The sequence below is a fragment of the Petaurus breviceps genome, unplaced genomic scaffold (genome assembly GCF_028583685.1).
Source record: "Petaurus breviceps papuanus isolate PSGF00001 unplaced genomic scaffold, PetGlider_PUasm1.0 188, whole genome shotgun sequence".
Classification (NCBI taxonomy): Eukaryota; Metazoa; Chordata; class Mammalia; order Diprotodontia; family Petauridae; genus Petaurus; species Petaurus breviceps.
Genome location: NW_027185804.1, coordinates 31,400,009 through 31,423,986, shown reverse-complemented (window position 1 = coordinate 31,423,986; position 23,978 = coordinate 31,400,009).

Genomic DNA, 23,978 nt, shown 5'->3' with positions numbered 1-23,978 from the left:
AAGCTAGAAAATAGCTTAGCAATATCTGTATCATTTCACTCAATAATGGGAAGCACCAAAATTCTGTTTAGTATCATCATAATTGTTTCATGTGTTTCTATTTAGAGTTAATTGTCCATATTTATCCTTTTTTAATATCATAGAACCATAGTGCCTATTCTGTGCCAGAAATTGTGTTAAAGGCTGTGCAATTATTATCTCACTTGATTCTCACAAAAATTTGGAGAAGTAGGTGTAATTATTTTCTCCATTTAGCCACTGAGGAATCTGAGACAGATAGATGTTGAACAACTTCCCAATGGTCACATGGTTAGAAAGTGTATGAGGCTGGATTTGAACTCAGGTCTTCCTCATTCCAGGCCCAGTGCTCTATCCATTGCACCACCTAGAACACAGATATAATTGTCAGAATTTTTTTCTTCTTATTCTGTTACTATCAAGTCCAAGGGTGCCTATTTCCAACTTCCATACATTGCTCCTGGTTCTACCCACTGGGGCTGAACAGAACCAGTCTATTATTCTCTCTTCCCCAAGACAGCTTTTCAAATTCGCAGATATAGTTATCACGTATTCTCTCTCTGCTCACTCCCTGCCCTCACCCCCAAAAGAGGACTTCTCTGCACCTTAAGTATTTCATGTTCCTTCAGCTGAACCTCATGTGACATAAATTCAAGACCCTTCACTATTTTAGTTGTGCAACTCAGGGTATGCCCCAGTTTAAATATAATATCAAATAGAATACAAAGGGAGTGAGGTTTTGCATTGGTAAGTAGAACTTTTAAGCTTATGATAGACTTTATGTGCATGATATAATTTGATGCTCACAATTGCTTCATGAGATGAAGTAGATAAGGTGGATATTCTTCCTATTTGGCATGTGAGGAAATTGTAGTTCACAAAGTTGAAGGAGCTTGACTCAGGTCACTTTGATAATGTCTCAAGCCTGGGCATTGGCCTGCAATTTTCCTTCTCCTCATTCCCCTCTACCATGCTGACTCACATAAGACTAGTGAATCAACTTGAAAGAGAGGGAGCAGGGCAAGTGCTGTTAAAATTTGTGGCTCCATTAAGAAGTTCTATGAACCTAGGCAGATGATTTCATACAACTTATTGCCTTGATATATATACACTTCCTATAACGCACCTGAAAAAATATCAGGCTTCTCAACTAAAAGCAACTACAATACATACATCATTATGTGATTTTCCTCTTTAGAGATAATCTTTTTAAAAAAGCAATTTGGTACAGTAGGACAATTACTGTATTTGGAGTCACAGGACTGAGAATTAAATTCTAGCATGTGCGCTCTCTCTCTCTCTCTCTCTCTCAATACCCATGAGACTTTGCTCAAGTCATTTAACTTCTTTGGACATTAGTTTCTCATCTACAAAATGAGAGTTGTACTAAATGTTCTTTAAGGACCTTCCAAGTTCTAAATCTATGATTTTAAGTAAAACATCAATGACACCAACTTTCTTCAATTGAGCATAATGTTAGGTTGTTGTTGAGTTATTTCATTCTACTTTGATTTTTGTGACCCCATTTGGGGTTTTCTAGGCAATGATACTCAAAGCGATTTTGTCATTTCCTTATCAAGCTAATTTTATTGAAGAGGAAACTGAGGGAAATGGGGATATGTGACTTCCTAGGGTCACATTACTAATGCATCTCTAAGCCAAATTTATACTCATGTCTTTTTGATTTGAGGCCTAGTCTTCTATCCATTGTTCCAAATAACTGTCCATAATATTCAGTACTAGATTTCTACTAAAAGAATCTTGATGCTAGTCACAACTTTGGTATCTACCATGGATATAATTTTGCTAAACTCAGCCTTTCTTGGCCTTTTTTTCCTACTCCAAAATTTTAGCATATTGGCCAAGATAGAGAAGTCATCTTGTCCAACCATCTCATATTGTAGAAGAGGAAACTTAAGGTCATTGGGGATAATCAATTTCTCTAACATCAAAGAGCATGTAAGAATTAGAAGAAGAATTTGAACCCAGGTCCTCTGATTTTATAGCTAATGTTCTTTCCACTATGCTCCTTTCTCTTCTTTGACAACCCATATTAATAATAATGATTATAGGGGTGGCTAGGTGGCACAGTGAATAGAGCATTGGCCCTCGAGTCAGGAGGACCTGAGTTCAAATGTGGCCTCAGACATTTAACACAAAAGCTAGCTGTATGACCTTAGGCAAGTCACTTAACCCCAATTGACTTCCAAAAAACAAAAATAATAAAAATAATGATTATACTAATATAGATAATAATAACTGAATTTTTATAAAATACTTCTGAAGTACCAGGTTCACTGCTGTTATGCCTTTTAGTTATTCACTCTCTAAATCTAAAATTTCTGAAATTTTATTCACTATTTATTATGATCCAAGGTAGATTATTCAACCTCCCAAAGTGGGTTTTCTTACCTTCAAAGTGCAGATAATGTTGGAATCCTATAGTACCTTAATGCACACCTAGTTTATTTATTGCCCTCCCCCAATGCTACTATAAGTATATCAGTTCATGTGAGGAGGGCTTTATTTCTATTGAACTTTTTGGGGTATAGAAGAGGAAGAGGAGAGAGTTGATACATAGAAGGCCTGAGGTGACTGAAGTATTGAAACAGTTTAAATATTTGGAAAATGAGGCACCATAAAATGAATGACCTTGAATTTCTGAGTGAAATAAAAAAGAAATATCACCTTTAGATAATGCAAAAAAAAATGGGGATTAATCCAGGGGCTTGGGAACTTTAGCAAAAGTTTGGAAGGGTTGCTATGGAGATTAAGATCCTAAATTAACACAATATCTCATTTTATTTATACTCTCATTTTTCAGAAAATAGCTTCCTCAATCTTGTCATTTTAATGCACTAGATCAGATTTGAAAATAACTATGAATTGACTTAGTGTCTTTAAATAGAGCCTGAGTAGAATAGTAAATGGGGTACAAAGGTTACTTTAGAGTCAGTTACTCCTGGGTTCAAATCCTACCTCTGAAACCACAAAGCCTTGATAAAAGTATTTACAATTCTATATATTCCTAAGTATTCCCTAGGCTTTATTACCTAAGATATAGTCAGTTTAGATGTTAAGTGTTCATCAAGACTGTAAGTTTATTTCATTTTATTTGAAAGGGGATATAGGGGTTAGTGAATGAGGTTATTCTCTTTGCATAAGCTTTTTATGATGTAATTTTCTCCTTGTTCATCCCCTTAAACATGAAAGGTTTCTTTATTCACACTCCAAATTCCCTTTCTTTTAATAAGTCTCATCATTGATACCTTTACAATGTGTTCACTTCTCTCCTTGGATGTTGTCAGTACCCCGATGAAGGTCCTCATCACCTCAGTCCAGGTTGTTGTAATAGCTTCCAGGTTGGTTTCCTTTCTTCCAGTATCTCCCTATTCTAGGCCACCCTCTACTCATCTGCCAAAGTGATCTACATAAAGGACAGATTTAACCCTCTACCCTATACTCCACTATCTCACTGGCTATCTATTACCTCCAAGGTCAAAGAGGAACTCTTCTCTTTTGCTTTTAAAGTTCTTCTCAACCTGGTCCCTCATTACCCTTCCAAGTTGTCATTGACACTGTCCTCACAGTCTTTGTCCTCTTTGTTGTTCACTTCTTGTTTTCCTCTTCCTTTTTTTGTTCTCCTTGCTCTCCTCCTTCTTCCCCTTCTTATTCTCTTTTTTTCCTCTTCCTCTTTCTCCTCTTTACTGCAAAATTCCTTATCTCTACTCTGTGTGTTGGCACTCATTGGCTATCACTCCTGTCTTGAATAATCTTCCTCCTCACATGGGCTTTTTACCTTTCTTGTCTTATTTCAAGACTCAGTTCAATTCTCATCTCTTGCAGGACACCTTTCTCTGCTACTCCCACTCTTAGTGCCTTCTCTCTAATATTACCTCCCACTTATCTTGTATGTATGATCTTTTAGAATGTGAGCATGCAGAGGGCAGGATCCATTTTTTTGGCTTTCTTTGTTTTCCCAGTGCTTAGAACAATGCTTAGCACATATGAAACACTTACTAGGGAGTTGTAGGTTGACATTAAAAAGCTTTGACTTCATAGTTTCCATCGATTACTGTCCCCATCCTTTTTTGTAACTTATCAATCATGACCTTCTTCTGTCCTATAATTTGTTGAATCAATGCCAATACTTTGTAGGTTGCATATGAGAATTCAGAGTTGTAGGAAGAGTCAGATGCTCAAAAAAGAAAGCATGTTATCCTATGAATCTTCCTCTCTCCTAATGATTTTGGTCTTTTATAAAAAAAATTATGGCCACTTTTTTTCCTGCTTAATGTAGTAATGTAAACAGTGTAAGCTAATTTAATCCTATATGATTTCTCTTTCTGTTTTTATGTTTCTCTTAAGTCTTGTTTTTCAGAGTCAAATTTTCTATTCACTTCTATTCTTTTCATCAGAAATACTTGAAAGACCTCTATTTCATTCCATATGTCCATTTTTTTTCCTCTGAAGGTTTAAACTCACTTTCACTAGGTAGGTGATTCTTGGTTTTTATCTTAGCTCCCTTGCCCTCTGGAGCAGCATATTATAAGCCCTCTGAAACTTTAATGTAGAAGCTGCTAAAACGTTTCTGATCCTGACTATGGCTCCATGATATTGGAATCATTTCTTTCTTGTTGCTTACAACATTTTGACATTTTCTGTCACCGTAATAAATTTTCATGTTCAATATCTTTTTCTATAGTGTTTTTTCACTTATCTAGGCTATTTATTAGCTTTTAATGTTATATTAAAGTTAGGTTCTGCTCCTGGCAAGGAGGGGGCATTGCCTCAAGTTTTAGGGGGAGGGTTTGTTTGTTTTGTGTATGCATCTGTTTTCAGAGATATTTCTGGGACCTGTAAGATTTCAGTTCTCCCAAGGTGGTATGATCTAAGGATAGGCCTGTTTACTATTCTCCTGGATTGTGTCCTAGTCTCTAAGTGACCCTAAGTACCCTTTCACACCCTGGAACTGTGAGAAGTGTTACCTGTGCCAATGCTCCTTCTTGCTCTGGGACTAGATCCTGAATCTACCTATGGGGAATGCAACAGAGTCCTGTGTCCAATGCCAGCAAAGGGAATCCTATAATTTCCTTCTCAGTAGTCATCTGATCCCCTTACTATTTGTAGACGGAGAGCTCAGGAAGCTGTAATTGTGTCTGTTGATTCAGTGGCCTCCATAGTGTGCTTCTTGTTTCCTGGGGATGACTGCCTTGGTGTATCCTGTGGATTGCACTCCCCTCTCACTATATTATGTCAGAGAGGAATTTGGGAGGACTCAGTCAAGTCTTTAATTTTTGTTTGTCATATTAACTTTGACTCTATGGCTACATTTTTGATGACCACAGTCTCCTTTGGAAGCAAGAGAAAACTTTCAACTGGCTCTCTTCACCTCATCATTACTTACTGTGTTATGGATTAGGCATTCCTGCTGGAAACTGGCCTATAACTTAGAAATAAAGTCTAAATATTGTATCCAAAGATTTAAGTATGAGAGCAAACATGGAAGTCACCCAGTCCAATCATGATCTTTTTAGATTATGCCTAAAGAGAGTAATATCTTGCCCAATATCAAAAGGAATTACTAACAACACAGCAATGAATGTTTTAACTTTTGCCAAGTGCCTTTTCATGTTTAATTTCATTTGATTCTCACAGAAATCATATTAGGTAGGCACTATTATGATTCTCTTTTTACAAATGAGAAAAAAAAAGCCTATGTAATACCCATGATCAAGGAGAAATGGCAAGATTTGAAACCAGGTCTCTGAGCTCAAGAGCCAATACTCCTTCCATTTCACTTTGACTATATCTCTAGGTAAACTAGTCAGGCTACCTCAGAAGCTTTATAGGTTGCTTGTCACTCAAGCCTGTCAAACATATTAACCCCAGACTTGCCAAAAAATTATAGCTAGAGACCACAAGACATAAATGAGGTATTAGGGACTCTCCCATTTTGAGTGAGGTAAGGCCCATTCAGTGAATAGGACTCTTTAAGAAGTGAGTCAAGGTTTCACCCCTTTAATGCCTGACATACATTAAATATTTAACAGATGATTGAAGATATAAGCATAAATGTCATGCAAACTTCTTGTCTCTGATGTAGCTGCATATTAGTTGGGATGTCTTGAATATACTTAGATATTTCAATGGAATATGTAGGGCAATTGGCAATTTTCCAGAGAAACAAAGGGCATTCTGTGATCCTGGTGTCTGCAGAATCCATACCTAAAAGGAAGAAAATTCCCTTTCCCATTTTACAAGGCTGCAATCAACAAAGGTACAGAAAAAATTCCACTAACTTATGACCCCAGGTACTCTAGGTGAAAATTATGTTTTAAGCAAAGAGAAAGAGGATCCTTTTCCATTGAGATATTTCAGATTTGATGCCCAATGATTACTGAGCTTCAAGATGCACATTGGAAGGACATATTTAAGGAGGGCTATCCAGACTTCATTAAAGGGGTACACACAGTCCATCCCAATGAGATTGTCCACTGTAGCAAACTGAACTGTCTATTCATATTTTTTCCACCTGCCCCGACAATGGCATCTATTTGCTTGGCCCCCACGCAACAAGGCAGGATTTGTATGCAGGGTCCCATTCATTAGCTGCCCATTTAAAGGCTCTGACAGAAATCCCTGTGAAACGCTTTTCAGGTCAAATTCTCCTTTAATGACTTAGTCTATTCACCCAGGGTGGCAGGGGGAGGATAGTAATGCCTTGACTTCTACACTAGAAAGACAAGAAAATGTTTTCATAGAGCTTTCCACGTGCTTTGCTTGCTAAGCAGGAGGTGTTGATGAAAGATCCGTCTTGGGGTCTGGGAGTTGGAGTTGACTTAAAAAAAAAACCTTTATAGAGACCTCAGAACATATAATCTTCAAAAAAACGAGTTATGGTTTGGATATTCAGCTGCTTTATGGGGCTTTTCTTTGGCTTTATTTCCTCTGCAAAGTCAGGTTTTCCCTGGGGGATTAATCTAGTGCTTGATTGGTTCTCTCAGAAAATGTTTAAATATCACATTATGGGTGAATTACATTTGTAGTTACCCTTGTTAAAGTCAAAGGACAAACAGAATTAGTCTGTTTCAACAGCTCAGGCTGGATTTTAAGTGGTGCACATGGAGGGATATATGCATATGTACAGACTGTGAGTAAATATCCATACCCCTCCACCCCATCTCCTCACTAAGAAACAATGAACTGGTATGCCTGCAAATATTCACAAATACCATTCCCTTCAGCTTTCCACATGGTGTTAGGAATATATATGGCGTATCCCTGCTATGTGGCATATCTCTGTCTGGGATAACCTAGAATTGTTTCCCTTTAGACTGCATAAAACCATAACAAGACTTTCCTTGTTCCTTCCCCTTCTCTGCTTCCCCCCTCATTTCTGTCTCCCCTTCCCTCTGTCTCTCTCCTTTCTTCTCTTTCTGCCTCTATCTTGATCTGTCTCGTTCTCTCTTCGGAGGATAGGAAGCATAATACAGGGCAGGAGGAATGTGACCACCAAATCACTGTATATACATACATATGTATGTATACCTATATGCATATATACATATGTACATTTATACAACATTTATACATATATAATATATAATTGAATAGAGTATAAAATTAATATTTTTAAAAATTAACTTTTTTTTCATTTAAATTAGAACTGAGAGACTTTCTGGCATCAGTAGTAGCTTGTCAACTGTGGAGTCAGCGACTCATGAGTCCAGGTGGTGTCACTATGTTATATAAAATCTAAGTAAGTCTAATGCATCAGAGTCCCAGGGAACTTTCTAGCACAGTGTAAGAGTCTGTAGCCTGTCTGTTGTGTAGGGGAATGTTTTCACAATTTAAGCTCTCTTTGATATGAAATCCCATGAACTCTGAGGTCTTAAACAAGTATAAAGATCAATCAATAAAACAAAACACCCATCATTAGGGTAAGTAAGCTATCCCTCTCTCGTCTACTTTTGGCATGCCCAAGCAAACCTTAGCAGAAAATTGCCAGGATCACCAAGACAATTAATTCAATGGATGGAGGAATTGATATGTACTCATGTGAAACAAAGGTTCATGTATATGTGACCTTCTTGGAGTAATGGTTACTTCATTGAAAAGTTTAGATGGTGGCAGGGAGAGTGAAGAGTTGTGAGGAACCAAAGACATTGTATGTTATTTATCTTAACAGAATGTCAAGTCCAAAATAGTAGGATAAGAAACACTGGGGCTTGTATGAGTATATTTTAATTTTGTGGGTGAATACATTGTGATTCGATTACTTTTAAAGGGAAAAAAATAACATAAAGCAATGGGAAGAATTCTTGACTTCGGAGGCAAAATACATGGGCTTAAGTCTGATCTTTGGCAATGATTAACTGTATAGCCTGTGGTAAGTCACTTAACCTCTCTTGGTCCCAGGTCTCTCATGCAAACAAAGGATAATGTTCTGTTTGTATTAGTATTACTAGCAAATAGTCAAGGGTATAGCAAATAATAGATACTCAGTAAATGATTTTTGAATGACTTACTGAGTTTTAAGGTCTCTTCCGGAACTAACATTATATGATTCTGCAAATCACACACACAACACACACAAACACACACACAACACACAAACACACATACAACTAAATGTGACTCCATTAGTTGTATTTGAGCCTTTTGCAGTCCTTCAGATTTGTCCCCAATATGTATTATGTATTGTAGGGGAGACTTGAGAGTTCCCCACTTTCAGGGCTGGTTAATTTTACAATGTGTTTTCTAGTCTTCCAAACACCTGGGACACACAGAGAATAATAATAAAAAAATATGAGGAGATGTTAATAAATTTAACTACATGATAGAATCACACCCAAACCCAATAGAAAGTATCTAGTGGATGTTGCTAATGCTATAGGAATGTCACATTCAGTACAGATATTGGTAGAGTTGTACCTGGGATTTTGCTAGCATAGGGATGTCTTAGGTTCAGAAATGATCTCTTTCAATTAATGTGGTCATCTTCTCAGTAACTTAGAATGTTAAAAGTCAGTTGGAACACTGAGAGTTTAAGTGATTTTCCCAGTGTCTCTCAGGAAAGAGGCTTAAATTTAATCTGGCCATATTTAAATAATTACTACTACGAATACTACTACTGCTGCTACTGCTACTACTACTACTACTACTACTACTACTACTACTACTACTAGTTAACATTGATGCATTTCTTTGTGGGCAGCTAGGTGGTTCAGTGGACAGAGTGCTTGTCCCTGGACTCAGGAGGAGTCACATTCTTAAATTCAGATCTTGCCTCAGATACTTACTAACCATGAAACCCTGGGAAAGTCACTTTACCCTTTTTGCCTCAATTTCAAAATTTGTAAAAATGAGCTGGAGAAGGAAATAGCAAACTGTTACAGTATATTTGCCAAGTAAATCCCAAATGGGGTCACAAAGACTCAGATACGCCTGAAAACAATTGAACAAAATCGTTCTTTGAATCTTAAAAAAAAATGTTGTACATATGTTATCTCTGCAAAACAGTATGTTTTAAGTGCTATTATTATCCCCATTCAATCCATGAGGAAATAGAATCTCTGAGATGTTAAATTAATGTCCTAGGTCACCACAGCTAGTAGGCATCAGAAATGTGATGTGGCTTCTCTTATTGACCCCCAAGTCAAGGACTCTTACCCACTCACTATACTCCCTGTTTAATTCCAAGTTTTCTTTTGACAAGTGCTTCAAGAACTAGAGAAATGATCTTTCTGCTCTGTTCTGGCCACCTTGCTGTTTATTACTAGTCATTGGTTTGATTTCTAAAGTCAGAAATTTGAAGGAAGGTGTTATTTTCTATGCATCCTGCCTTTGGGTGTTTGAAATTGTTTTTGCTTTAGAAAATTCATTTAACTTGAAGGACCTTTGTTCCTCCCACAGATGCTTTCTCTCCCTATTTTAGTGATTATACTTAGTTTCACAGAGCCCTTCAAAGGCAGTCCTGAGCATTTTGTTTCAGGCAGCAACTGTGAACTAGGAAAAGAAAATGTGAGTTGGCTTGGCAATGTGCTAAGTCAGGCATTGCTTTGGATTCATGGTTTGTAGGTGTAGAATTTGAAAGTTCATCAGAAGCCATCAAGTTCAATCTCAGCATTTCAAAGAAGAGGAAACTGAGGTCCAGTGAGGTATAATGGATTGTCCAACGTCATACAGGTAGTAATTTTTCAAAGGCTGTATTTGAAAAAAAAAAGATTTTTCCAATCTAAAACCAGTGTTAAGTCTGCATGTCACAGATGAGGAGACACAAATCCTTATTTCATACCTCAACTGTGGCAGGCTAGAAATTGTAGATGAGAGAAGGAAATTAGGATATGTGTTTTGTTTTTGTGTTTGTTTTATCTTAAGATTTGTTGAACTGGCATAATATACCAGTTCTACCATTACTACCCTTGGGTAAATTGTCTCACTTCTATGGAACTCAGTTTCCTCATTTGTAAAATAAGGTTAATGTCTATTGATGGATGATTAGCTACACACACTGTTTTAAGAATGTAATGGAAAAGAATTATACTGTAAGGAACGATAAATTCAAAGGAATATTGGAAGATTTGTTTAACTGGTATGAAATGAGATAAGTCAATAGAACAATAAACAGAAGGACAATAATATAAAACACATACACATTCACTAAAAGGAAGCCAGAATAAATAAGTGAAAACAAACAACCAATAAATGTACTAGAAAAGAGACTGTAATAATAGCTAGCATATATATATATATATAATGCTTGTGGTTTGCAAAGTACTCTCTCTCTCTCTCTCTCTCTCTCTCTCTCTCATCTTATTTCATACTCACAATCCAAGGAGGTAGGCACTGTTATTATCCCAATTTACAGATGAGGAAAAGGAGGCATATAGAGGTTAAGTGGGTTCCCAACGTTCACACTGCTGAATAAGGGTCAGGGATAGCATTGGAAACCAAGTCTCCCAGATTCCATGCCCTGTAGCCACTGTGCCTTTAGCTGTCAAATAAGACATATATCCCTTCTTTCACCAGAAAGGCAAGAGAGCAATCGAATAGAATGACACATATGTTGACATTCATGATCATATTTTAGTATTTTTCTTTAATTATTTTTCTTTGCTACAATGGAAAGTCTAGTTTCTCTTAAGTGATGAGTTGTCCATAAATGACAATTTTTCAAAAATTGGAAAAGTCATCAGCAAAATATTTTTAAAATGAAATAAACAGTTGTTTTAGTAGGAGCATGAAGTTATCTGGATTGGATGATATCTCGGGTATTAGCGTTAAATCCATGACCCTGTGAGTAAATATTAAAAAATTAATCTACTGTTTATATCACCTTTTTCTCCCATTATACTCTTCTTGCTTCTACTTAAAAAGCCATCCTTTTTATTAAAGAATGCAAAGGAAAAGGAGAAAGGAGTTCAGCAAAATTATGAATATCGCACACATATGTAAGTGTGGCATTATATATACTGCTATAGATCCCTTTTTCCCCACCTCTTCAAACAAGAGAGGGATGAGCATTGTCATCTTTTTTTCTCTTATATTTTGACCAACAAGGGCTACACACTAGAGATAATTCTCTTTGGTTCTATAATTTCCAATTCTCTTGTTCTCATCATCTTCTTCTGCCCCTGCCCCCCAACCCTGGAGTTGTTTAACAATGACTGGAATAGATGTTTGTTAAACTGAATCAGATTCCCTCCTTGTTAAGACTTTTTAGAGAGAATAAGCAGAGGTGGGCAGGGGAAGAAGGAAGATCATAATCAAATCTGTTAATTTCTCTTCATCAATTCTCTAAACAAATATTTCCACCAGAAGGGATGTTGAAAATAATTGTGTAGAATGAGTGATTATTAGGGACGTATATCCTTGTTAGCTCAATTAGTTCAGTTTTGAAGAGTACTTTACAGTTTAGAGACCTTTCCTTGCCACAATGCATTATTATTATTTCATTATTCTTGTTTACCAGAAGAAGAAACTGAAGGTCAGAGCACTGACCTGACTGGCCCAGGTCACATTTCCAGTGAGTGGCAAAGTCAGCCCTCAAGCCCAGTTCTCATGACTCTAAGCTCAGTACTCTGTTCCATTAACAACAAACTAGAAGTTGTGAGACCTCCTCTGATTCACTCTCCTTTTTGAATGCTTGTTGAGAGAATTTTGCCAAATTTCAAGTCTGCTGGAATTTCAGGACTTTTCGCTAATATTATAAAATGCTTAAAAAAAACCCCACAGTATGTACTTTCTGGAACTCTTCCAGGTCCTTAAGCAGATCACCTTAGCCTTGTTTTGGTGACTCTGTCTGAGTAGGATGCCATCAGGAGAGAGGATTTTTTTCTCTTCCCATATTTTATTTTTATCTGGGGGACACACGTGCATGCGCAAATACACACACAGACATGCGCGCGCACACACACACATTTGCACCTTTCCAAAAACTACCTGAATCCTGTAATCCATAATTCTTACATAAGCAAATCAATCATTTCTATACCAGGAGAGACTCAGGGCTTTAAAGTCAGGCATTAGAAAGAAATAGAGCAGCTGTCCCTCTAATATGTACTGGGGAGACGATTTGATGTGGTGGGAAGGATTCCAAAGTTGGATAGACCAAACCTGAGCATAAATCTTGGTTCTGCTATTTACCACTTGTGTGGCTTGAGTCAGCTTATTGACTTCACTGAGATAATTTTCCTCACCTGGAAAGTGAGGCAGTTGGATTATTAGATAGTGGTTTGGGGTCTTGTGCAGGTCTACTAAATGATTCAATGTCACTTTCCTTTTTGGGCTTCAGATCCTATTTCTGTAGAATAAGGAGATTGGATTCGATGGCCTCTTAAGCCATTTCTGGAGTAGCTCAGGTGGCATGGTTGATAGAGTGCTGACCTCGAAGTCAGGAAGAAGTGAGTATAAATATAGCCTGATACATACTAGCTATGGAATCCTGGGCAAGTCACTTAACCCTGTTTGCCTCATCTTCCTCATCTGGAAAATGAGCTGTAAAGAAAACTGTAAAACACCCCAGGATCTTTGCCAAGTAAACCCTAAATGGAGTAACAAAGAGTAGGGTACTACTGAAATGGTGGAACAACAAAGTCTTTTACAGGTACAGTCTATGTTCGTATGATGCTGACATTGAAAAACTTTATGGAAAGAGAAAGAGTCAGATACAGAGAATGGGAGGGAAGGAGAGAGAGAGACAGAGAGACAGAGAGAGAGACAGAGAGACAGAGAGACAGAGACAGACAGAGAGACAGAGAGAGAAAGAGAGAGAGAGAAGGAAAAAGATATGAAAATATCCTCATCGATACAGTTGTGTTGGCCATCCACCTATGGAGTTGAAAAGGTACTTGCATTGTTCAGAGGGGGAAAAATAAAATAAAAGGCATGTTAAAAATTGATTTTCTTTAGTTTCTTGGCTCGGGTCCCAAACCGAAAGAAGTTGTTTTGGATCTCATCCTAGTTCTCATTTGGGCACATCACAAAAGCACAGCATAATTTGTCACCAGGGGTAACACGTGTGTAAGAGATGGGAGCCGGAACAACGACCAGGACCTTGTTGAAAACCGAGGTCACAGCTGAAGTGCAGTCTGCCCACGCCACGTGATGCTGGTGCCTCATTCCCTGGGCGCTGAATTCCCCTTGTAAACGTTTTCCTGTCTATGCTGTTTGGCACAAGGAGATGGAGAAGGCTGCTGGCTTAGGCTGTCTCTTCCTGCAGCAGGAGCCTCTCGGGCCGGCTGTCTCACTAATAGCACCCGACTGGGAAATGGAGGGAGACGAGCTCTAGGTAGGAAATGGGGTGATTGCTTTGGTTTGGGACTAATGTAATGTCTAATGTTGACATGGTCCAGGAGTCCCTTAGGAGGGCATTACTACTGCTCCTTCCAAGTAAGGCACAGAGGAAAGAGCCTTCCCGAAGACCCTATGGAGAGACCACTCCCAAAGAGGATTTTATTCAACTCTTATTTCCAACTACAGATTTTCTTTGCCTAAATCAGTTTGCCTTTCTTCTGTGAGGAAATGAGATATGAAGGAATACATAAGGGCGAAAGTAGAAGACACCACTAGTTCTTCTCTCTGGGACTCAGTTTCTGTATTCATACAATGAGAGGTGTGGACTTGGGGATTTGTGATTTTTTTCCCAGCTCTAAATTTATTATCCTAAAGTGGTATTTCTGTAAATGTGTCATATATATTGCCTACTGACTGATATGGTACACTAATTTAGGAAGATTTGAGTAGATAGTACTTCAGATACTATGTGACCAAGGACACTTTGCCTTGGCTCTCTGAAACTCAGTTTCTTCATCTGTGAAATGGACATGATAATATTTTTTACTGTCTGCCTCACATGGTTGTTGTGAGAAAAGAATTCCTTTCTCTCTTAAAAAATTACATTTATTTGAATGGTTATTCACTGTTTTTCTTTGTGTATTCATGGATGTGTATATATGTGTGCATTTCCTACATATAGTAAAGTACCTGGTACATAGTAAGCATAAAATAAATATTTGTTTAATTAATATTGATTACATCAGTTTCAAATCCCTTTTCTTTCCCTTGTCATGCAAGCTATACTCTGTAACAAATACATGCATGTAAACATATACATACATATAAACATAGAGATATATTACATATATCACACTCGTAATATATTATATGTATATAATATATTACATATTTATGCAATGTATATCTGTATGTTGATAGACAGATGGTAAAATACAAATCAATTTGGGAAACTTAATTAGCACATTGAATATGGAAGTATATGTAATATTCATGTCCTATGGTCCCCCACCTCTCCAATGAAGAGAGCAGGGCACATTTTCTCTGTCAAGCTTGGTCATTACTAAAACACTTGTTTATTCAAGTGTCCTTGAAGTGTGAGTTTTTATAAACCAGGACAAGATTCCATTGTCAGTGTCATTTTATTTATCATCCCAGAATTTATAAACTTGGCACTTTTTGAAGCCAGGGCTATATTTATGTTCTAAAACATTTTAAAACTTCAAATACTTCATGCATTATGACTCAGTTATCCTCATTCTTTCAAATTCCCTTTTACTGATGTAGTGGTTTTATTGGGCAACATTATCAAACCTATTACACCATAAATAACAATCACATCACTTTGGTATAGAGTCCACTTTCCAGGAACATAAAAACACAAGACAATTAAAACTGCTTACATAATTTAACAATAAGGACAAGTGACAAGAAGTTCTTTTTTGTTCCATTTAAATGCTTTTTCATCTTACACCCTCAAGGAATATAAAGATATTTTTGTCTCTTTCCTCTATACCTTTGTACAGGCCGTCCCACATATTTGGAATGTTCTCCTACCTCATATCTACGTCTTGGGATTCCTAATCACATTCAAGGATCAGTATAAAGGCTGAATCCTGAGCAAGACTTTCCCTAAGTGGGATAGTCTACTACATGTTGACTGGAGTCAGAGGTTTGGGGTTTATATTTCCTTGACTACAGATGAATGAATGAATGGATGAATGAATGAATGAATGAATGAATGAATGAATGAATGAATGAGCTAATGGACTGATGGATGGATGGATGGGCGGACGGATGGACGGACGGACGGATGGATGGATGGATGGATGGAAACCTTTTAAGTACTTACTATATGTTAAACACTATGCTTGGTGCTAGGGAGACAAAAAGAAAAGGAAAATAGTAATTCCTTGTTCTTAGCTCTTAACCTAATGCAGGGAAACAACATGTATGAAAGATTTTAGCTACAAGTCAGATGGAAAGGTACCATGGTCCTTAAGTATAGTGGCAAAGCAAATGATAATAAGTCTTCTTTGATGTCACTCCCAGTGATAAAATCAAGTCATTTTTATATATTGAGCCATTTGTCAGTGCCAAGAACTTTGGTGACAGCAACCTCTTTGTTATGGTCCTTGGTAGTCGTAATCATATGGCCTAATAAGAGAGTTTGACTAAATGATCTGTAAAGTCTCTTCTTTGATTATGTTCAGTGAAAGTAAAGAGACAATCATGAAGTACCTACTATGTGCCAGGCTAAACAATCTATAAATATTAACTCATTTCATCCTCATAGCAAACGTAAGAGATAGCTACTAGGATTAACCCCATTTCGACAGGTGAGAAAGCTAAGAAAGAGATTGAATGACTTACCCAGGATCACACAGCCAGGAAGTATCTGAGATCTTCTAGTAATAAATTACGACAGCTCCCAATTTTAATAGTCTGTTCAAAATTGTTTTCTATTTATTTACAATGTATATACTTTGTTTTTATTTGACTGCATACTTATGATTTGTGTCTTGCCAAACCTGAAAATGTAAGCACCTTGAAGGTTTTGTTCTTGTCTTTGTAGCAGCAGTGACTGGTACAGTGCTTTGTTCAGGTAGATACTTAGTAAATGATTTTGTTTTTGTTTTTAACAAATTTTTTCAGTCATTTCTGACTCTTCATGATCCCATTTAGCATCACTTTTGCAAAGACACTCGTGCTTATTTTATAGATGAGGATCTGAGGCAAACAGGGTTAAGTAACTTGCCCAGGGTCAGGTAACTTAGGTTGGATTTGAACTCAGGAAGATATGTCTTCCTGACTTCAGACCCAGCAATCTACACACTGCACCTCCTTGCTGCCTTTAGGAAATGAATAAAAGGGACTAATAATTATTTCTTAGTTCCAAAGTAAAGTATGTCCAATTAATTTTCTATTATTCATTGCATCTGTTACCCTCAGGTCAAGAGCTCCAATTGAAATGATGTTCCATTAAGTGCTTAGAGATCTGGTGAATAGGCTGAAGACTAAGTCTTGGGTGGGTGTGGTAGTTCAACTCCAAGCATCAAGCCTTTATTAAAAGGCTTTGTTCTGTAAAACTTAGACTCAGTCAAAAGGCTTCACCCAAGGACCTAGACGGCCATCTGGTAGAGTAAAAGGACTTGCATTCACATATGAGATCTATTAGCAACTACCTCTGTGACCTTGGACAAGTGTTGTTGCTTTCTCTTAAGAGAATAATAATGACCCCTGTGTATACCAGTAATAACAAAAACCAATTTTGTTATTAAATTTTAAAATCAATTTATGTATATTTTTAAAATTATATTTCTTATTTTCATCCTCTGGACAATTCTATGAGTTAAGTATGATTATTATACCTATTTTATTGATGAAGACACTGAGACCTAAGGAGTTTAAGTAATTGGTTCACAGTCACTCAGCTAGTAAGAGGCAAGGTTCAAACTCAGTTCTTCCTGACTCCAAATTCAGTGATTTCCCTACTGGACCACAGTAGCTCACTTGAATACCATTAGCATACATGTTTATTCAGATTACCTATCTTTCTCTGTAGCTGCCTTGTGCATGTGGATCTTGCTTCTAACTTTAATGCAAGCCCATAATTTCAATTCTAACTTGACACTCAGTATTATAGGAAGGCTTTGTGCCTAACTCTTTCTTAAGTTTCTCATCTGGCTTTTTGCTCAGGAATTTTCTGTGACTCTGGTGTTCCCTGAAGGGAAGAGAGGGACCTGGCTTACTGGTTGACCTGGACCATCCCTGAGGTTAATAGGGAGGCACTCACTCACAGTGGGGATGAGTCTACATGCACCAATTAAAGCAAGCTAAGAGAATCAAGCTACTCTCATGAAATCTTTTAAGAAGATGAGTGATAGGTCTCTCCTAATTGCCCGGTTCCTATTCTCATCATGATACTTTTTTTTCCTTTCATGGGAATATGCCAGAGGTCATTGTAGACATTAAACATCAGGCACAATTAACTTTGCCCAACATCAGTGGAGGTTGAAGAATCCTACAGCAATGTAATAACCTCTGGGGTAGAATAGAGACAGGCTAGAATTGAAATAGGAAAGAACAATTCTCACATTCAATGTACCTTGCAGGGCTAATGCAGGAAGGAAGAATACTTTTTCTTTTGAGAGTCACACATAGCTTTGATTCAGATGCCTTAGCCCTCCAGTCCAGAACTCTAAATGGAACTGGAACAGATGTGCAAGGACTTTCACATATGTTCTCTCCAGATGACCTAAATTCATCAAAAAAGTGACTATCTACATTGTCCAGGGTCATAGCAATAACAAGGTGGCAACCATGCCCTTGTTCAAGGGTATTTTAATTTAAAGGGTATAATAATTTAAAACATACATTCCTACCTTATTATAGATGACATTAGACTAAGTAATTCATTTTCCCACTTAATTTAATCAAATTTGGTAATAATTTCAAATCATGGATAGTAAAGATGATTTCAGGGCACGTTTATTACTGGTTCTCTGTGCATTTATTTCATGTCATTTGCTTCATGGTGCTTGGATCAGGGGAAAAAGATTTTGAAAAAAAAAGCTCATAATTAGTTTTTTATTTATATTTATTTATATTTAAAGAAATAGAAAGAACTATAATGATTATCTAGTCCAAAACCTCCACCCTATATGTGGTCTATATATTACCGACACATAGCGTCTGGCATCAATTATTGAACATTATATATCACCTAATGTATCACAGGCAACTAGGTGGTGGAGTGGATAGAGCATGGGTCTTGGAATCAGGAACTCCTCTTCATGAGTTGAAATCCAACTTCAGATATTTATTAGCTATGTGACCCTGGGCAAGTCACTTATCTCTGTTTGCCCCAGTTGCTCATAAGTAAAGTGAGCTGGAGAAGGAAATGACAAACCACTCCAGCACCTTTGTCAAGAAAATCCCAAAAAGGTTCACAAAGAGGCTGATGTGACTGAAATAACACCTCCAACATTATACTTCCCTGTGTTTCCAATCTAAAAAATCACCAAACTCAACCTCAGCTTAATGGTCAGGGGGTCTATAATTTTAGGTTTTCATTTGGGCTTACATACTTTCAATGTTTGAATCATTGATCAGAGGTTCCATAGACCAAGGTCTGGAAATGCTGACCAAAATCACCAGGTACTCATAAGGTAATAGGATCACAGATTTATCTCTAGAAGAAACTGCAGTGACACTGAATCTGACTTCATTTTACAAATAAGGATAGTGATAGCAAGGGATGTTAAATAGCTTATCTGATGTCATACTAGTTGTGCCAGAGGTAGGATCTTAACTCTGCAATGCTGATTCCAGATTTTCTTTTCCTTCCATAATACCACTGTAATGGGAATGTAAATTTGAAGATCTTCCCTGCCCCTAGGCTAAAGTGCACCTGGAGCCTGGGGTGGGAGGCTTGTTTTTCAGTAGATACTTTTTGATTGGCCAGTGAGTCAAGAAGGTTGTTACATTCTCTGAGCCAGTAGAAGGCTATATAAGCCCTGATATTTAGCTTTGTTTTGCAGATCACTTTGAGAAGTGTTCTGTGATTTGATCAGATGAAACTCTGAAAAGCCATTGTCCAGAGCCCCCCCTCTTTGAAACGCAGATGTTGTTTGGTATGGATGTAATGGTTGGACAGTTTGGAAATCTGTCTACTTGATCTGTTTCTCTGTCTTGATAATTCTGTCTGTATACTTTGAAGTTCAGGGTGCTGACCTTTTTCCCCTGAAGTAGGTGAACAATACATATTTGACTGATTAAAGTAAGTTTGTTAACCCATTTTGAGTTGCTTTCCTTTATCAAAGCAGATCCAAGAACCTGTGTTGGCAGCAAACCCTGAGGACGCTTGGGGTGCTTGCCGCTACAACCACCTATCTACTTTACTCCCAAACTCATTCAGCCATTCAACAAATTTTTATTAAGTACCAAGTTACCTTCATAGTTTCCTTTCAGTTTCAATCGAACTGTACACATCAAATAAAAATCTTCACTGTACCAATCAACAAGGTCTAGGAAATAAAAATGAAATCATCTTTGACCTCTGTATTTTTTAACTTTTTATTATTTATTTTTAATTTTCAGCATTCACTTCCAAAGATTTTGAGTTACAAATTTTTCCCCATCTTTCCCCTACCCCCAAAACTCAAGATACTGAGCCTAATGAATACCCATTCCCCAATCTGTTCTCTACTATATCTTCCCACATAACCCCCAAACTTTCTAGTAAGGCAAGAAAGATTTCTATAACCCAGTGCCCATATATGTTATTTCCAAGTTGCATGTAAAAAACAATTTTTTAAAACTTTGATTTCTATATTCTTTCCCTTCTTCCCTCCACACTCACCCCCACTGGGGGGACATGCAATTCAATATAGGTTGTGCATGTGCAGTTACACAAAACATTTCCATAGTAGTCATATGGTGAAAGACTAACTATATTTCCCTCTATCCTGTCCCTTTCCCCCCACTTACTCTTTTCTACTTTGACCATTTCCCTTTTCAAAAGTGTTTACTTCTAACTACCCTCTCCCCAAATCTGACCTCCCTTCTATCATTCCCCCTCTTATCCCCTTCCCCATACTTTCCTGTAGGTAAATATACCCAATTGAGTGTGTATGTTATTCCCTCCTTGAGCTAAATTCAATGAGAGTTAGGTGGACCCATTCCCTTTTACCTTCCATTGTAACAGTATTCTTATGCCTCTTTTATATGAGATAATTTACCCTATTCTATCTCTCCATTTTTCCTTCTCCCTTATATTCCTCTATCACATCTTAATTTTATTTTTTGTGTATCATCAGTTAATATTCAACTGATCTATTTCCTCTGTCTATGTATACATGTACACAATATAAACACACTCATATTTATTTATATACCCATATACCCTCCTATACATACATTTTTGCATATATATGTATATATATTTCCTTGAAAAACATATACATGTATAACTGCATATATACACAAACATATTCCATTCAACTATCCTCATACTGAGAAAAGTCTCATGAGTTACGATTATCATTTTTTTTTCCTTGTTGGAATGTAAATAATTCAACTCTAATAAGTGCCTTATAATTTTTTTCCTGTTTACCTTCTCGAGCTTCTCTTGCTTTTTTGTATTTGAAAGTCAAATTTTCTCTTCAGCTATGGTCTTGTCATCAAGAATGCTTGAAAGTCCTCTGTTTCATTGAATGAACATATTTTCTCCTGTAGCATTATATTCAGTTTTGCTGGGTAGGTGATTTTTGGTTTTAATCCTAGCTCCTTTGACTTCTGGAATATCATATTCTAAGCCCTTTGATCTCTTAATGTAGAAGCTGCTAGATCTTGTATTATGCTGATTGTGTTTCCACAATACTCAAATTGTTTCTTCCTGGCTGCTTGTAGTAGTTTCTCCTTAATCTGGGAACTCTGGAATTTGGCTATAATATTCCTACAAGTTTTCTTTTTGTGATCTTTTTCAAGAGGCTATTGGTGAATGTTTTTGAAGTTTAATTTTGCCCTCTGGTTCTAGATTATCAGGAAAGTTTTCCTGGAGGATTTATTGAAGGATAATTTCTAGGCTTTTTTTTTTTATCATGACTTTCAGGTCGCCCAATAATTTTGGGTGACCTGAAAATAGATCTCCTGGATCAATTTTCCAGATCAGTGGTTTTTCCAATGAGATATTTCACATTGTCTTCTATTTTTTTTTTCATTTGTTTGGATCTGTTTAATAGTATCTAGATTTCTCATAAAGTCACTAGCTTCCATTTGCTCCAATCTAATTCTGAAGGAATTATTCTCTACAGTCAGCTTTTGAGATTCTTTTTTTTTTCCCCATCTGGCAAATTCAGCTTTTTAAAGCATTCTTCACCTCATTGCCTTTTTGGACCTCTTTTGCCATTTGAGTTAGTCTATTTTTTAAGGTGTTATTTTCTTCACTCAGGCTGTTGATTCATTTTTCTTGATTTTCTTGTATCATTATCACTTATATTCCCAATTTTTCCTCCACTTCTCTTACACGATTTTCAAAATTCTTCTTGAGCTCTTCCATGGCCTGCCAGTACATCTTTTTCTTGGAAACTTTTGATACAGAAGATTTTACTTTGTTGTGTTCTTCTGTTTCCATGTTTTGATCCTTTTTGTCCCCAACAAAGATTTTGTGGTCTGATTATGCTTCCTATGTTTGCTAATCTTGCCAGCTAATTACTTGACTTTTGAGCTCTTTGCCACTGTAGAACTTTGCTCCCAGAGTGCAGAGAGCTATGTCCCAAATCACTGGGGTTTTCCAAATGTTGTCAGAGCAATGAGGAGGGTGCCCTCTCTACAGACACCCCAAGCACTAGCACACTGGCCACACATGCCAGGACCACCACCCAATACCGTGATGCAGATCCAAGTAGGTGAAAGTAAAAGTGATTACCATCTGAATGGTCCCTTGGTCCCCCTACAATCTGCAGGCCAGGAACTCCAGAGGCAGCCACAGGGCAGCAGCTTCAGTTGCCATGTCTCTGCCACCTGTCATGCTCAGTGCAGGGGGCAGACCATGATCTTCCATCACCCATTTCCAACAGAGATCCCTACTGACCTTTTACTTTCTCTTTTTTGCATTTATGGGTTGAGAAGTCTGGAAACAGCCACAGATTCTGGTGATTCACCCTCCTGAAGTCTGCTCTGGCCAGTCTGTTTCACTAGTGTAGGCTGACAAGGCTCATGTGGGACTGTGCTGTGCTCCCAGCATAATGTGATAAACCCTACCTGTCAGCCTGCCAGGCTGCCTTCAGTGGGAGATTTGTTTTTCTCTGTTACTTTGTGGTTTCTATAGCTCTAAAAATTTTTAGAGTAATTTTATTTTTACAGATATTATAGGTGGTTAGAGCAGGAGCTTAAGCAAGTTCCTGCTTTTGGCTGGCATTTTTGGCTCCTCCCCTCTGAATCTGACCTCTATATTTAAAAAGTCAGCTATTTCTATGGATTTGGTTCCCATTCAAGTTAGGTCTTCAAAAGAGTCTGGATTACCATGTCTAACTAACTTTTCTTTTTGATTCCATCCGTTGTGGAGCTTAGATTCTTCCTCCAAAATGACTCACATATTTTTCTTCTTTGCTATTCCCATTCTCTGCTTTCATTCTCTCCACCTCAATTCTTATGCAATTCTGATCCTTTAATCTTCTTAAATTAGTATATTCCTTACACCTTTCTCTTGCTTAGAAAATTCAAATGCCCCTCCTTTTGTGTCCAGAATCAGGTACAGAAATGTTATATTTCCATCTAAGGAACTTAAATAATATGGATCTAGCTTATCCTTCCCTTAAATCCCCTACTCTTTTACTTCCCACTCCAGTCAAATTAAAAAAAAAAAATGTTAATCAGTTGGACCTCTCATTGTGTCCTGAACATACATTCTGTGCACTTTGACTTCCATCTCCCATATGAGATTTCTTCCTCCTCTTCTCCATAACAGTACATTGAAATCAATTTTGGATCCAAATCAAATGTACCTTAGTCACCCCCCAAGATTATCTTTTAGAGAGTTATGGTCTTTCCTTGCTCTGAATTCTTTTAGTACTTGCTCTTTGCGACTTTTATGAGGTGACTCTCATACTTATGGATGGCTGTTTGTAATGGTGTAATGGGAATGCAAGCCCAGAAATAGTTCACACCTTGTTTCAGCTATTGAATTAACACCATGTTTCAGTCTCTTAAGAAACAGAATGTGTGAACTCCACAACTTGGGAACTCCTGGGGAAGAAGCTAATAAGTATATAAGGAGAGCCCCAGGACTAGAGAAAGTGGGATCTAAGAAGAGGACTCTTGTGGTGGCAGAGTTGAGGAGAATACTCATGGTATCACAGCACTCTTATTGTCTGCTCCGTCTGTGTTAATGTTTGTTTGTAATACTTTATACACAAGCCCTGGGACCTTGCTGGAAACCCTGAAAGAGCATTTTATGGTTGTATGTGTACAGAAATCCTGGAGGAGGATTTTGGATGTCCTGTGACTTTACTGATGCTCTGTGCTGAACTCCTGGACCTTGTTTGTGGGTCTGTGTTAATTTCTATGTTGATGATTTGTGTTGAGTTCTCAGACCTTGTTGGTGGGTCTGAGTTGATTCCACAGGCAGATAGTGAATCTATGATGGTGCCGGCAAT